Consider the following 12,124-nt stretch of genomic DNA (forward strand, 5'->3'; position numbering starts at 1 on the left):
CGCTTCCTGTCTCTACCTTCTCCAGAAGAATCTGTGCCTTGATTTAAGCAAGCGACTGAAACTCTAAGGTAGAGATACCGAACTGTGATTTTACCTCTCCTCCTACAGTAAGATTCCTGTCCCTTTACCATTGCTCCTACCTTTCTCCGTTATTAAAAACTTCAACTCCTTACATTTCTGCTTGCTTCGTAAACGAATCACTAATTGTTCTGAAAGGAGTAGCTCCCACCATAGGAATGGTATGTCGTTAATTGTATCTTACACAAGTACAGTAGAAAATTATTCTTTGCGTATTTTTTTGACTGGTGATGGTCTGGTGTTTGAATAGACATTTTATCGTATCGAGTCAATAGTGTCGGCTCTGTTCGTTTCGTATGTTTTGTCAACGTGAGAAGAAGGAGATTTCTAGGATTTTGTTACCATGTTAGTGATAGAGTGAAATCATTTCGCCCGCCTCTGTGGCCGAGCCGTTCTAAGCGCTTCAGTCCGGAACCTCGCTGCTGCAACGGTCGCTGGTTCGAATCCTGCCTCGGGCATGGATGTGTGTGATGTCCTTAGGTTAGTTAGGTTTAAGTAGCTCTAAGTCTAGGGTATTGATGACCTCAGACGTTAAGTCCCATAGTGCTTAGAGCCATTCGAACTACGTTGAAAGCATTTCCTGATAACGTTGTCTTGTGTAGATAGTGGTACGGGGCATACAGGAATATTTGCATCACGCTGTCCTAGCAGGTGGTGAGAGCGCTTGGCGGGTAATTGTTTGAATAGGACCCAAGTCCGGATATTTAATAGTTCCCGTGGTACTGGAACAATATATAAAGCGATATATCTACAGTCCTCTGATCGTTGGGTGACAGTATTTGTAATTTACTGTAAATCTGATTATTAATACGTTTGTTACTTCAAAAATGGCTCTGAGCACTATGGGACTTAACTACTGAGGTCATCAGTCCCCTAGAACTTAGAACTACTTAAACGTAACTAACCTAAGGACATCACACACATCCATGCCCGAGGCAGGATTCGAACCTGCGACCTTAGCGGTCACACGGTTCCAAACTGATGCGCTTAGAACCGCACGGCCACACCGGCCGGCTCGTTTGTTACTAATTGTAAGTAATGTGGAAACAAAACTCAGTGCTAACGGCAGTTGTAGTAGTAGTGAAAACGAGTTGTGGAAATCCACACACCTCGTGCGAAAAGTGGCATGTGGATGTTGTACGTATCGCCTGTGTCTTCATACTGCACTTCGTCAGCACCGAAGTTAACTGGTAATCTACCGTGTCCTATTCAAATGAACACTCAGAAACCTACCTTAAGACATCTAGGAAAATCTTTTAGAAAAACTACACTTGGAAACCAGACGAGTACTTGGACCACCATCCTCCCAGATGCGAGTCTAGCTAGTATCGTATCACCGTCCCATCTTGGTCGGTCCTCCTGGTGGAATCACCTCTGCACGTCGTAGAGGTTGTATCACATCGAGCAGTACTACTCAAAGACTTCCACTGGGTCACTGATGACATTACAGAGCCCTTCGTCGATGGTGGCGTTCAGTTTCTGAATTGGATTTAATGACGTCACGCAGTGCCATTACATGTGCATTATGTTACTGATCTCCATCACCGGTTGTGTTTACTATCCAGAATTCTATATGCGCAACTGTTCGCATCTTTTGGAATGTTCTTGATTGTTACTTCTTGTCCGAGAAGAAAGCAATGGATAGTGTTCATCCTGTGCCTGTTTGTGTATTCGCCTAAAGCACATCTAATTGTCTTCATAGACTGCTGTCTGTCAGAGTGTAAGAGATCTTTCACTAGACATCGTCAATCATTTGTGAACAGCGGCGCGACGATTGTTGCAACATCTGGGAATGGAATGATCGTGCTCATGGAATCGAGGAGACGTCTCATTTCACCTTCTTCCACGACAGACGGTCGTTTTTCACGGAGATCTTTGCTATGGGAATTTGGAGCTTGTAAATCTTACTCTTAATAATGAATTATTAAGGAGGTAGTATCGTTATGGAACAGATCTGACAAAGGCTGGGTTTTGAACGACTCATAGTCACTTAGAAACAGATGTTTTGTTTCGAAATAGTTCACGGGTGATTTACCGGATGTCAGTGACCAATGATGGCAAAGTGGTCGTTTGCCGAAAAAAAATGTTCAAATGTGTGTGAAATCTTATGGGACTTAACTGTTAAGGTCATCAGCCCCTAAGCTTACACACTACTTGACCTAAATTATCCTAAGGACAAACACACACACCCATGCCCGAGGGAGGAATCGAACCTCCGCCGGGACCAGACGCACAGTCTATGACTGCAGCGCCCGAGACCGCTCGGCTAATCCCGCGCGGCCACGTTTGCCGATATGTTCTGCCCGTTAAGCTTTGACATTCCGCAGTTCATCCGTGAACTATTTCGACATGAATTACACAGGCAAAAGCTGAACAATCACAGACGTTTTGTCGTTGTCACCAAGCGAGGTTGACCTAACGTTCCGCCCAGAGGCTGTTCAAATCCTCGTGAGCCCATTCATATTTAGGTTTTCCTCTGTAGATTAAGTCTAATGTCGGAAAGGTTGCTTTGAAGAGTACAAAGCCTTTTCACTACCGCATCATTGCCCAATCAGAAACTGTGCTGCCTCTAATGACATCCGTCGACGTGACGTTAAGCCTTAATATTCTTTCAGGTTACTGAAGTTAAAATAGTTTTTGTATCACTCGTGATCAGACAGGCGACAGCGTCTTGAATTCAGACCGATATAGTCACCTGTGTGTACTCGCCCAAATGTAAACTATGTCCTCTGCAGCCATGTGCTATTCAGCAGCACCTCGGTATCTCTTTTCTCTTTTGGTCTTAATTGACTCGGCCTGTTAGTCTCGTGGGAACATCGTGGAATTCGAGCATAAGTCTAAAGACCATAGCATAGTATCGGAACAGCAAATAGAACGATGAGAACCGAGTAACACATTCTAACTGTAGATCTGAATGAGGAAAGACAACTGTCCTTACCTGATGGTTGCGAGCAGTCACTCCAGACATTCAGGAGCGTAACAGCGCAGCGAGAATATTTTCTCTCCGCTAAAGGACTGTCTCTAAAGTTTCGTGGAGGGAAATGCTAATTAAATTTCTAACAGTTCTCTCTCTCTCTCTCTCTCTCTCTCTCTCTCTCTCTCTTCCTCTTGCGACCACGAATTTAATTAGCGTGGAAGCTACTCGCTGACAGTGAAACAGCAAAGCTCTCTGTTGCTTTCTGTGGCAGCAAGTGCGAGTACTGATTATTTTTAAAGCCGAAGTGGCTGCCGGTCGCGGTCTAATTCCTTAATTGAAACGCCCACTGCCGTTTCGGTCTTTACCTCACAGTGGCTTCCGCCGTGATTAAAGTCCTTGTTCTAGTGGACGTCTATATCGGTTATCAACTGGGGCCGACCTTTTCAGAGACCAATGGATCACAACGGTAGTAGTTCACTTCAAATACGGCCAATACTTACATTTACTACGCTCTCAACTCTCTGCAGTGCATGGTACGATGACTTGCATAGTAGAAGATCATTGCACATCGGACAAAAAATTGGCACCAGCAGGAGACATCACATTAATCCCCTGTAAGACTGCCTCTAGCGTTGATAATGACCTTACATCTTCGAGGCAAGGAGTTCTTAAACTTTTTTCAGGCGCGCTGTATCCACCTGAAGCCACTCATTGATGAAGTACCAAACTGCGGGTATGTTGATAGCCACGTTACACCCGCTGTTCCAAATAGTGCCAGATATTTTATATGAGCTTAACAGTAGGCGATATAGCAGCTAGTCGAGGGGCGGTCGAATGCCTGAGTCTTCGTCAAACGAAGGAAGGTGACCATGCAGCACTGTGAACACGGCTGTCGTGACCTGGGAAGACGGAAGTGTTCACAGTAGGCTGATTATGAAGATGTTGAAGAAAGAGCAACACTTAGTCACAGATAACGTTGAAATAAATATTGTGGTTAAATTTCACGGTAATCAAAATGAATCGACCCAAGTCATGCTACGCAGAACACTCGCGAAGCATCACAGAACCACCTTTGGCCTGAATTGAAGCCTCCATACACCGCAAGTTAATCGCCTCATTGGGCCGTTGATGCGCTGTACGCCTTCCATCATTTGAAAAGAAGGACAGTGGCAACACACTGAACCATACTATAACGGCCAGTCAGTACTGTCGATTTTCTGTGTTGTGTGGCCCAGCGAAGACATGCAGCTTATGTACCGCTGTGAGTAATGACCTTCTGCAAGGTAGCCGACTCCAACTGTCCATTGCATGCAGTCTCCTTCGCAGCGTTAGCTCAGAAACTGCCGAGATGAGTCAACCTTCACTGACACTACAAATTCCAGTTGCGTTAGAAACGGATTGTCTGCTGTCCTTTTAGTTTACGATCACTGTTCTCGCGCCGTGTTATATGACTGCGAGTGGTATAAGATTTCTTGAAGACGTATTGGACAGTTCTAGTTGATACACTGTCGAGTGACATTAATGCGACCAACTGTCAAAAGCCTGCATAGCCGCCTTTTTCAGTGCCGATCGCTGCGAGACGCGCAGCAAGAGTGTCAGAGAGGTTCTGGGAGGTACTGACACGGTCGGGGAGCCTTGTAGACGCCAGCCGAGCCACGTTTCTCGATTGAGGATCCATAGCGTGAACAGCCTGTCGAAGTTGTCTCATTGATTCTTGATTGGGCTTAAATCCGTGTAGTTTGGTGCCGAGGGAGTTCGATATACTGATCCCAGTGCTCTTCGAACCATACGCGTGCACTACAAGCTGTGTGAGACGTTGCAGTATATTGATGGTAGATGACATCGTGCCCAGGAAAACTAAACTGCATGTTGGGGTGTACACGGTCCTCAGGGATAGACGCATGCTTTCGTTGATCCATTCTGTCTTCCAGAATAACAATATTACTCAGGGAATGCCACGAGGACATTCACCAGACTGTAACGCTTCCTTCTCCGGCCAGCACCCTTGCCACTACTGTTGATGGGTGTTTTCTTTCAGACGTTTCACGCCGTAGACGCCAACGACGATCTGTTCGATGTAGCATAAAAGAAAGAGAACCTGCCGCTACTCAGTAGCCATCTAGTTGCGGCATTGGCGTGCAAATCCAGCCTACGTCGCCGATGAACAGCAACCAGCATGAGTGCGTGAACCAAGCGCCTGCTGCGGACGCACATACGCAGCTACGTTCGCTGAACGGTCGTTGAGAAGGGTGTTGTAGCTCCTTGGTTTGTCTGGATGATCAGTTGCTTAGCGGTTGCGCACCTGTTCGCCCTACACATCTCCACAGCAGTCGTTTACTCCTGTCGTCTGTGGCCAGTGGTGCCTGACGGTTGTCTCGTGCCATTTTGTCATGCACGGTGTACTTTAACCACCGCGTGGCGCTAAAGGACTTGGCTGTTTCGGGAAGGCTTGCACCCTTGGCTCGAAAGCCACTGATCATGCCCTTTTGGACGTAAGATAAATCGCTCCGTTTCCGCATTACTGTTTTTCGCGTCCTCCACAACACCATTTATATACCCTCCACTGCTAGTGCTGCTACCTGCCGTCTGTGAGTCGTTATTGCACGTTGACGTCGGACATCGGCGGTGGTCACATAGATGATATTGTATCCTGTATAACAACAAATCCGGTTATTTCGTTCACATTGTGGTCAAGTGACCCCGTAGGACGACAGCTCCTCTTTGCCTTTCTGTCACGTCTTGATATAGTGTCTTCTTTCTGCGCTGTTTGCATACAATTGAATAGCGCACGTATACACCGCGTAACAACCATGACTTGGTATGAATTACAGCATGACCACTTAGTTCCAGTGCTCTACCATCAAGAGCTCTTAAAAAAAATCTTTCTTGTCGAGCTGCGAACGTAGCGAACAGTTTTGTAGTACTAACAACCTGATTGTACCTAGAGGCGATAAAAGTCATTGCATTCCTCCTAATGTGGTGTCGGAACTCCTCTTGCTCGGCATAGTGCAGCAGCTCGACGTGACACGGACTCATCAAGTCGTTGGAAGTCCCCTGGAGGAATATTGAGCCATATTACCTCTCTAGCCGCCCGTAATTGCGAAAATGCCGGTTCAAGATTTTGTGCACGAACCGACCTCTCGATTATGTCCCATAAACGTTCCGTGGGATTCGTGTCTGGCGATCTGTATGGCCAAATCATTGGGCCGAATTGTCCTGACCGTGCTTCAAACCAATCACAAACCATTGCGGTCCAGTAAGATGGTGCATTGTCATCCATGAAACTATCACCGTTGTTTGGGAACATGAAGTCAATGAACGGCTGCAAATGGTCTCCAAGTAGCCGAACATAACGGAGACCCAGTCTATTGCATGTAGACACAGCCTACACCGTTGTGGAGCCATCACCAGCTTGCACAGTGCCTTGTTTACAACTTGTGACCATGGCTTCATGGTTTCTGCGCCAGATTCGAACCCTACCATCAGCTCTTACCAACTGAAACCGGACTCATCTGACGACGTTACGATTTTCCAGTCGTCTACGGTCCAGCTGTTACGGTCACGAGCCCAGGAGAGGCTCTGCAGGTGATGTGCTGTAGCAAAGGCAATCGTGTCTATCTTCTGCTGCAATAGCCGATTAATGCCAAATTTCACTGCGCTGTCGTAACGGGCACGTTCGTCGTACGTGCTACTTGATTTCTGCGGGTGTTTCACGCAGTGTTGTTTGTCTGATAGCACTGACTATTCTACGCAAACGCAACTGCTCTCGGTCGGTGAGGGCCGTCGGCCACTGCGTTGTCCGTGGTGAGAGGTAATATCTGAGATGTGATATTCTCGGCACACTCTTGACACTGTGGATCTCGGAATATTGAATTCCCTAACGATATCCGAAATGAATTGTCCCTTGCGTCTTGCTCCAACTACCATTTTAGCGTTCAGTTAATTCTCGTCGTGTTCCCATACTGCCTTCGGAAATCTTTTCACATCACTCGGCTGAGCACAGATGACATTTCCCCCAATGCACTGCACTTTTATAGCCTGTGTACGCGATACTCAGCTCGTGGTCTTACGGTATCGTTCTCGAGTTCCCTGGTTCGATTCCCGGCGGGGTCAGGAATATTTCCTGTCTCGAGATGACTGGGTGTTGTTGTGTCGTCTTCATCGTCATCATTCATCCCCATTACGGTCGGAGGAAGGCAATGGAAAACCACCTCCGCTAGGACCTTGCCTAGTAAGCGGTGCGTGTCTCCTGCATCGTCCCCTACGCTCCTCGGAGTATGGGACATCATCATCATCATCATCACGCGATACTACCCCAACCTGTATTTGTGCATATCGCTGTCGCATTAGTTTTTCGACTTCGGTGTATGTCAGGTGTCTGCTCACGGTGTAGGGAACACGTGTTTAATTATAAGCTGCGCATCTACATAGGAAATGCTGAGTTATGAGCAGCATGTGTGCGGGACTACGGTAGCGAGAGTCAGTTTGCGGCGCGCGGCGGAACCCTTCGCCACGCCGCGCAGCGCGGGCTTGGCTGGCCGGCGGCTGTTTGCAGAGCGGGGCGCAGCGTCTGTGCCCTGCCGTGTAAGACAGGCGGAGGCGCAGGCGGCGGCTGCGGCGGCGCTGGTGGCGGGCGGTTTTAATCACGCGCGCCGCCATACAAATCCGCGGCTCCCGCCCGCCACCCCCGCCCTCGGCGCTGGCTGCGCGGCGCTGCGCGAGCTCGAGATTGTGTTTACCCAGCCCCGTCTCCCAGGTGGAGCAGCAGACTGCCTGTCAGCGCTCACTGCCGGCCCAGCACTTGCCGACACTTTCAGAAACTTGCCAGGCTTGCACTGCTCGTTCCCACCTTCTGTGTGTTTTTAGTTCTACGAGGCTTATTCTAAATGTAACAGCCGTTTGATCGTAAAAATTAATATCAGTTAGAAAAAAAAAAGTTTCATACGTATCTGCACGTTTAAGACAGATAGAGCTGAGCCTATGTCGACGAGAGACCCCGATCGGCGCTTGTACGAGGGACGTTCAATACGTAATATAAGACTTTTTTTTATCGCCCATCCTCGGCTAGAATGCGGAATTTAATGTGGGACATCGTCAATATTCCTGCTACAGCCTCCGTCCTGTCATGGAGTTCCGACAGATGGCGCTGCTAAACGTCTGTAACGGAGATGCGTTCCAAGCAGAGAGCTCTCACTGCTTTTGGTGGAAAAGCAGGGCATCACAGATATTCGTAGGTGCTTGCAGAATGTCTGAACAAAAGCATGGTGAGCCGTTGGGAGAGACGCCTGTCGTCATCGCAGCAATGTCGCGCAAACCTGTCCGATCTCCAGCGTGCCAGCCGGCCCACACAGCTGTGATCCCTCCAGTGTTGGAACATGTGGACAATCTCATTCGATGTGATCGACAGATCACAGACAGACACCTGCTGCACAACTGGACGTCTCTGTTGTCAGTGCTGACACAGTTGGCCATCACTGGGTATTGAAGGTGTGTGCCTGCTGTGTTCAATTGGTTCAAATGGCTCTGAGCACTATGGGACTTAACATCTATGGTCATCAGTCCCCTAGAACTTAGAACTACTTAAACCTAACTAACCTAAGGACATCACACAACACCCAGTTGCTGTGTTCCTCACCGCCTAGGTGAATACCATAAAGAGCAGTGAAGGAGCATCTGTGCAGCGTTGCTTGAATGTTAAGAGGCTGATTGTGACTTTTTTTTTTTTTTTTTTTTTTTTTTTTTGGTCGAAGATCGTCACAGGGAATGAAACATGGGTTCATCACTTCAAACCCGAAACAAACGGCAATCCACGGACTGGCGCCACACCACCACTCCTCAGAAGAAAAAGTTCAAAGCCGCCCCCTCAGCTGGTAAAGTCATAGCAACGATGTTCTGAGACTCTGAAGGGGTTATTCTGTTTAATGTCCTCCCTCATGGTGCAACGATCAACTCTGAAGTGTACTGTGATACCCTTAGGAAAGTGAGAAACTATTTCAGTGTCTTGCACGCCACAAGAGTGCAAAAAAATTTCTCGTTCTTCATGGCAAGGCAACGCGTCACACAAGTCTGCACACCCGAGAGGACCTCACAGAACTTCGTTGGACTGGTCCTCCGCATGCACCCTACACGTCGGTCTCGCACCTTCCGACTTCCATCCGTTTGGCCCAATGAACGATGCACTCTGCAGGAAGATGTACCTACATAATGGAAGGTTGTTGATACAACAAGACGTTTTTCCGATGTCGATCAGCAGTGTGGCATAATGCTTTCATACAGGCCCTCCCAGTAAGATGGGGCAAGTCCGTCATATTGAACGAAGATTTTGTTTAAAAGTTTTGTAGCCAAAAGAGTTGGGAGTAATATGGCGTATTGGAGTCCTGAATAAAACCAAGCTTCTTACCGAAAAAATAGTTGTATTACTTATTGGCCGCCCCACGCGTTTTCCGTACACTTGGTCACAAAAAACGACTGCATACAATTTGAAAAGTTTGGAGGGATGTCAGCGGCACTGTAGCGCTTAGTGTGTTTACTAAGCACAAAATCGGGCTTTAATAAGTGTGCACTGTATACTTCCGCCGTCTTTAGTATGGATAGGGACTGTGATTGCTGTGTTCGGATGCAAGCTGAATTGGTGACCCGTGGCTCACACTCCAGGCATTGCTGGCTTTAGAAATATAGCTTCAGGCCGTTGCCAATGACCGTCACTGGAGAGAGAGAGAGAGAGAGAGAGATGGGGGGGGGGGTTGGACTCGGACCCAAAGGACGAGGTGCACGTCCCACGTGTCCCCCGATCGGTCCACCACAGTGACCACCCCTGATGCTGCCCGTACTCAAGTTGATCTCTCATCTTTTTCGAGTGAAAGATAGTTTCAGCGTGTGGCAGGCACTGAAACATTTTCCGGGGACAGATCGAAAGGCCTCAGCATTTTGCCTGACAAACTGATTTCAGGCTCTGGCTATAACTGACAAAAATCCTGAGCCAGATGCAGTAGCTTTTCCTGTTTCAGGGGAAGTATCTGAGCATGCAAGATTCGAACAGTCACAGAACGTGTGATTACTGGTAGTCGGGAGCTCTAATACGAGGGTTGGAACTTTAATAGTGGCAACTATTTATTTACAGCTCGTACAAAATAGATACGTGTTTCAAAGTTTTACTAACCTTCAGCGTAGTCACCAGCAGTGTGTGTAACCCGTTGCCAGCGATGTGGAAGTCCTAGGATACTCCTAGTAGTGCCAATTGTGTTGACAGTTCGAGCGGTGCGGTCTGTTGCCCGACGAATTTGTAGAGTTCTGAAGCGAATGCCGTGAAGTGTTTCCTTCAGTTAGGAAGTCGAGTTGAACTTACTAGGGCTTATGTCAGGGGAGTGCAGTAGGTGGTATAGCACTTAGCAGCCCCATCAGTCAAACAAATCAGTAACAGCTTGCACTGTACGTGCTTGAGCATTGTCCTTCAAAATGTTGGTCAGGTCCTGCAGAAAGTGTCATCACTTCTGTCTCTATGCTGTTCATTTTTGGAACACAACCTACGACCAGCTTAGAGGCAGAAGTGATGACCCTTTCAGCAGGACCTGACCATCGTTTTGAAGGACAATGCTCAAGCACGTACAGTGCAAGCTGTTACTGATTTGTTTGACTGATGGGGCTGCTAAGTGCTATACCACCTACTGCACTCCCCTGACATAAGCCCTCGTTAAGTTCAACACATCCTAGATGTGGAACGGTTCCTTCTGGATGCCATGCAGAGCACAAGGAGCAGCCAACCGTAGGGCATGAAGAGCACAAGGAGCAGCCAACAGTGGCTCACATCAGCACTAATTATTTGATAGGTTCGAAGAGATTCTCTTTGTTTTCCAGCGGCTGTCTGAATTGGTATAGAATACCAGCCTTGCTTGCGAGATGAGAAGATGCAGAGGATCAGACCCTTCGACGGCTGTATAGGCTGCAGATTCCTCGACTTGCGGCATAAGATCGTGCGGTATCGATTTCCGCTTAGCGCGTCAGGGGTCTTTTACAGACAGGAACCACTACACGGGTAACGGAGGTTGTGTGGAGTGGAGTGATCGGTCTTTTATGTTAGAGGTTCTTCGGAAAGAACGAAGAGGGCTTCAGTCTCAAAGGGTGCAGGTCGTATACAGGACGAGGGTAGACGTAGGAACCATATTTATTATAGTTCTTCATTTATCATAGCTATGTTGGAGAAATAACCAGAGATCCAAGCGCTAATAGAAAGCACTAAAGCACAAATCGTTATAGCTACTGAAAGCTGGGTAAGGCGCAAAGAAGTTAAGCCGTCATTTTTGCAAATGACCTACCGGTGTTAAGAAAGTATAAATTCCATATAGCTCGTGGTGACGTCTTTGTTACTTCAGAAGTAGTCTTGTAGCGAAATTCAAGTATATAATTCATATGAGGTAGTATGGGTGAGGCTGTACTTGACAAATGGTTTAATGTAAACCGGTATTAGTTAATGATTGGTTCCTTTTCTCGATCCACCGCTCCGACTCTGATGATACAGTTGTACTGAAAAGTTAAGTATTGTCAGTCTACTCTATTGAAATAAAAACTATTAAGGTGATTTGCTTGAATTGTTGTATAGCATTCCGAGAACGCGGCATCCTTTAGGCACGCTGTACGAGACGCGTGGGCAGGACCACACAGTAATGTTACCGATGATAATAGCGGAATTACTAAATACGGTTTTTCGAAATTTCTTTGCGAAAGAAGACGAACTAAATACTCCACAATTCGAATTAAGAACAACTGCCAATATGTGTAACTTAGAAGTAGATATCGTCGTGTAGCAAAGCAACTCAAATCATTTAACAAAGGCAAGTAGTCAGGTCCAGACTGTACACCAGTTAGGCTCCTTTCACAGTATGCTGATATAATAGCTCAATACCTAGAAATCGTATACAACCGTTCGCTCGACGAAAGATCTGTACCTAAAGACTGGAAAGCTGCACAGGTCACAGCAATACTCGAGAAAGAAAATACGAGTAATCCACTGAATTACATATCCATATGACTGACGTCAATTTCCAGTCGAGTTTTATGACATATACGATGTTCGAACATTATGAATTACCCCGAAGAGAACAATCTATTGACACACAGTAAGCACGGTTTCAG

Source organism: Schistocerca cancellata, chromosome 1 (assembly GCF_023864275.1).
Source record: "Schistocerca cancellata isolate TAMUIC-IGC-003103 chromosome 1, iqSchCanc2.1, whole genome shotgun sequence".
Taxonomy (NCBI): Eukaryota; Metazoa; Arthropoda; class Insecta; order Orthoptera; family Acrididae; genus Schistocerca; species Schistocerca cancellata.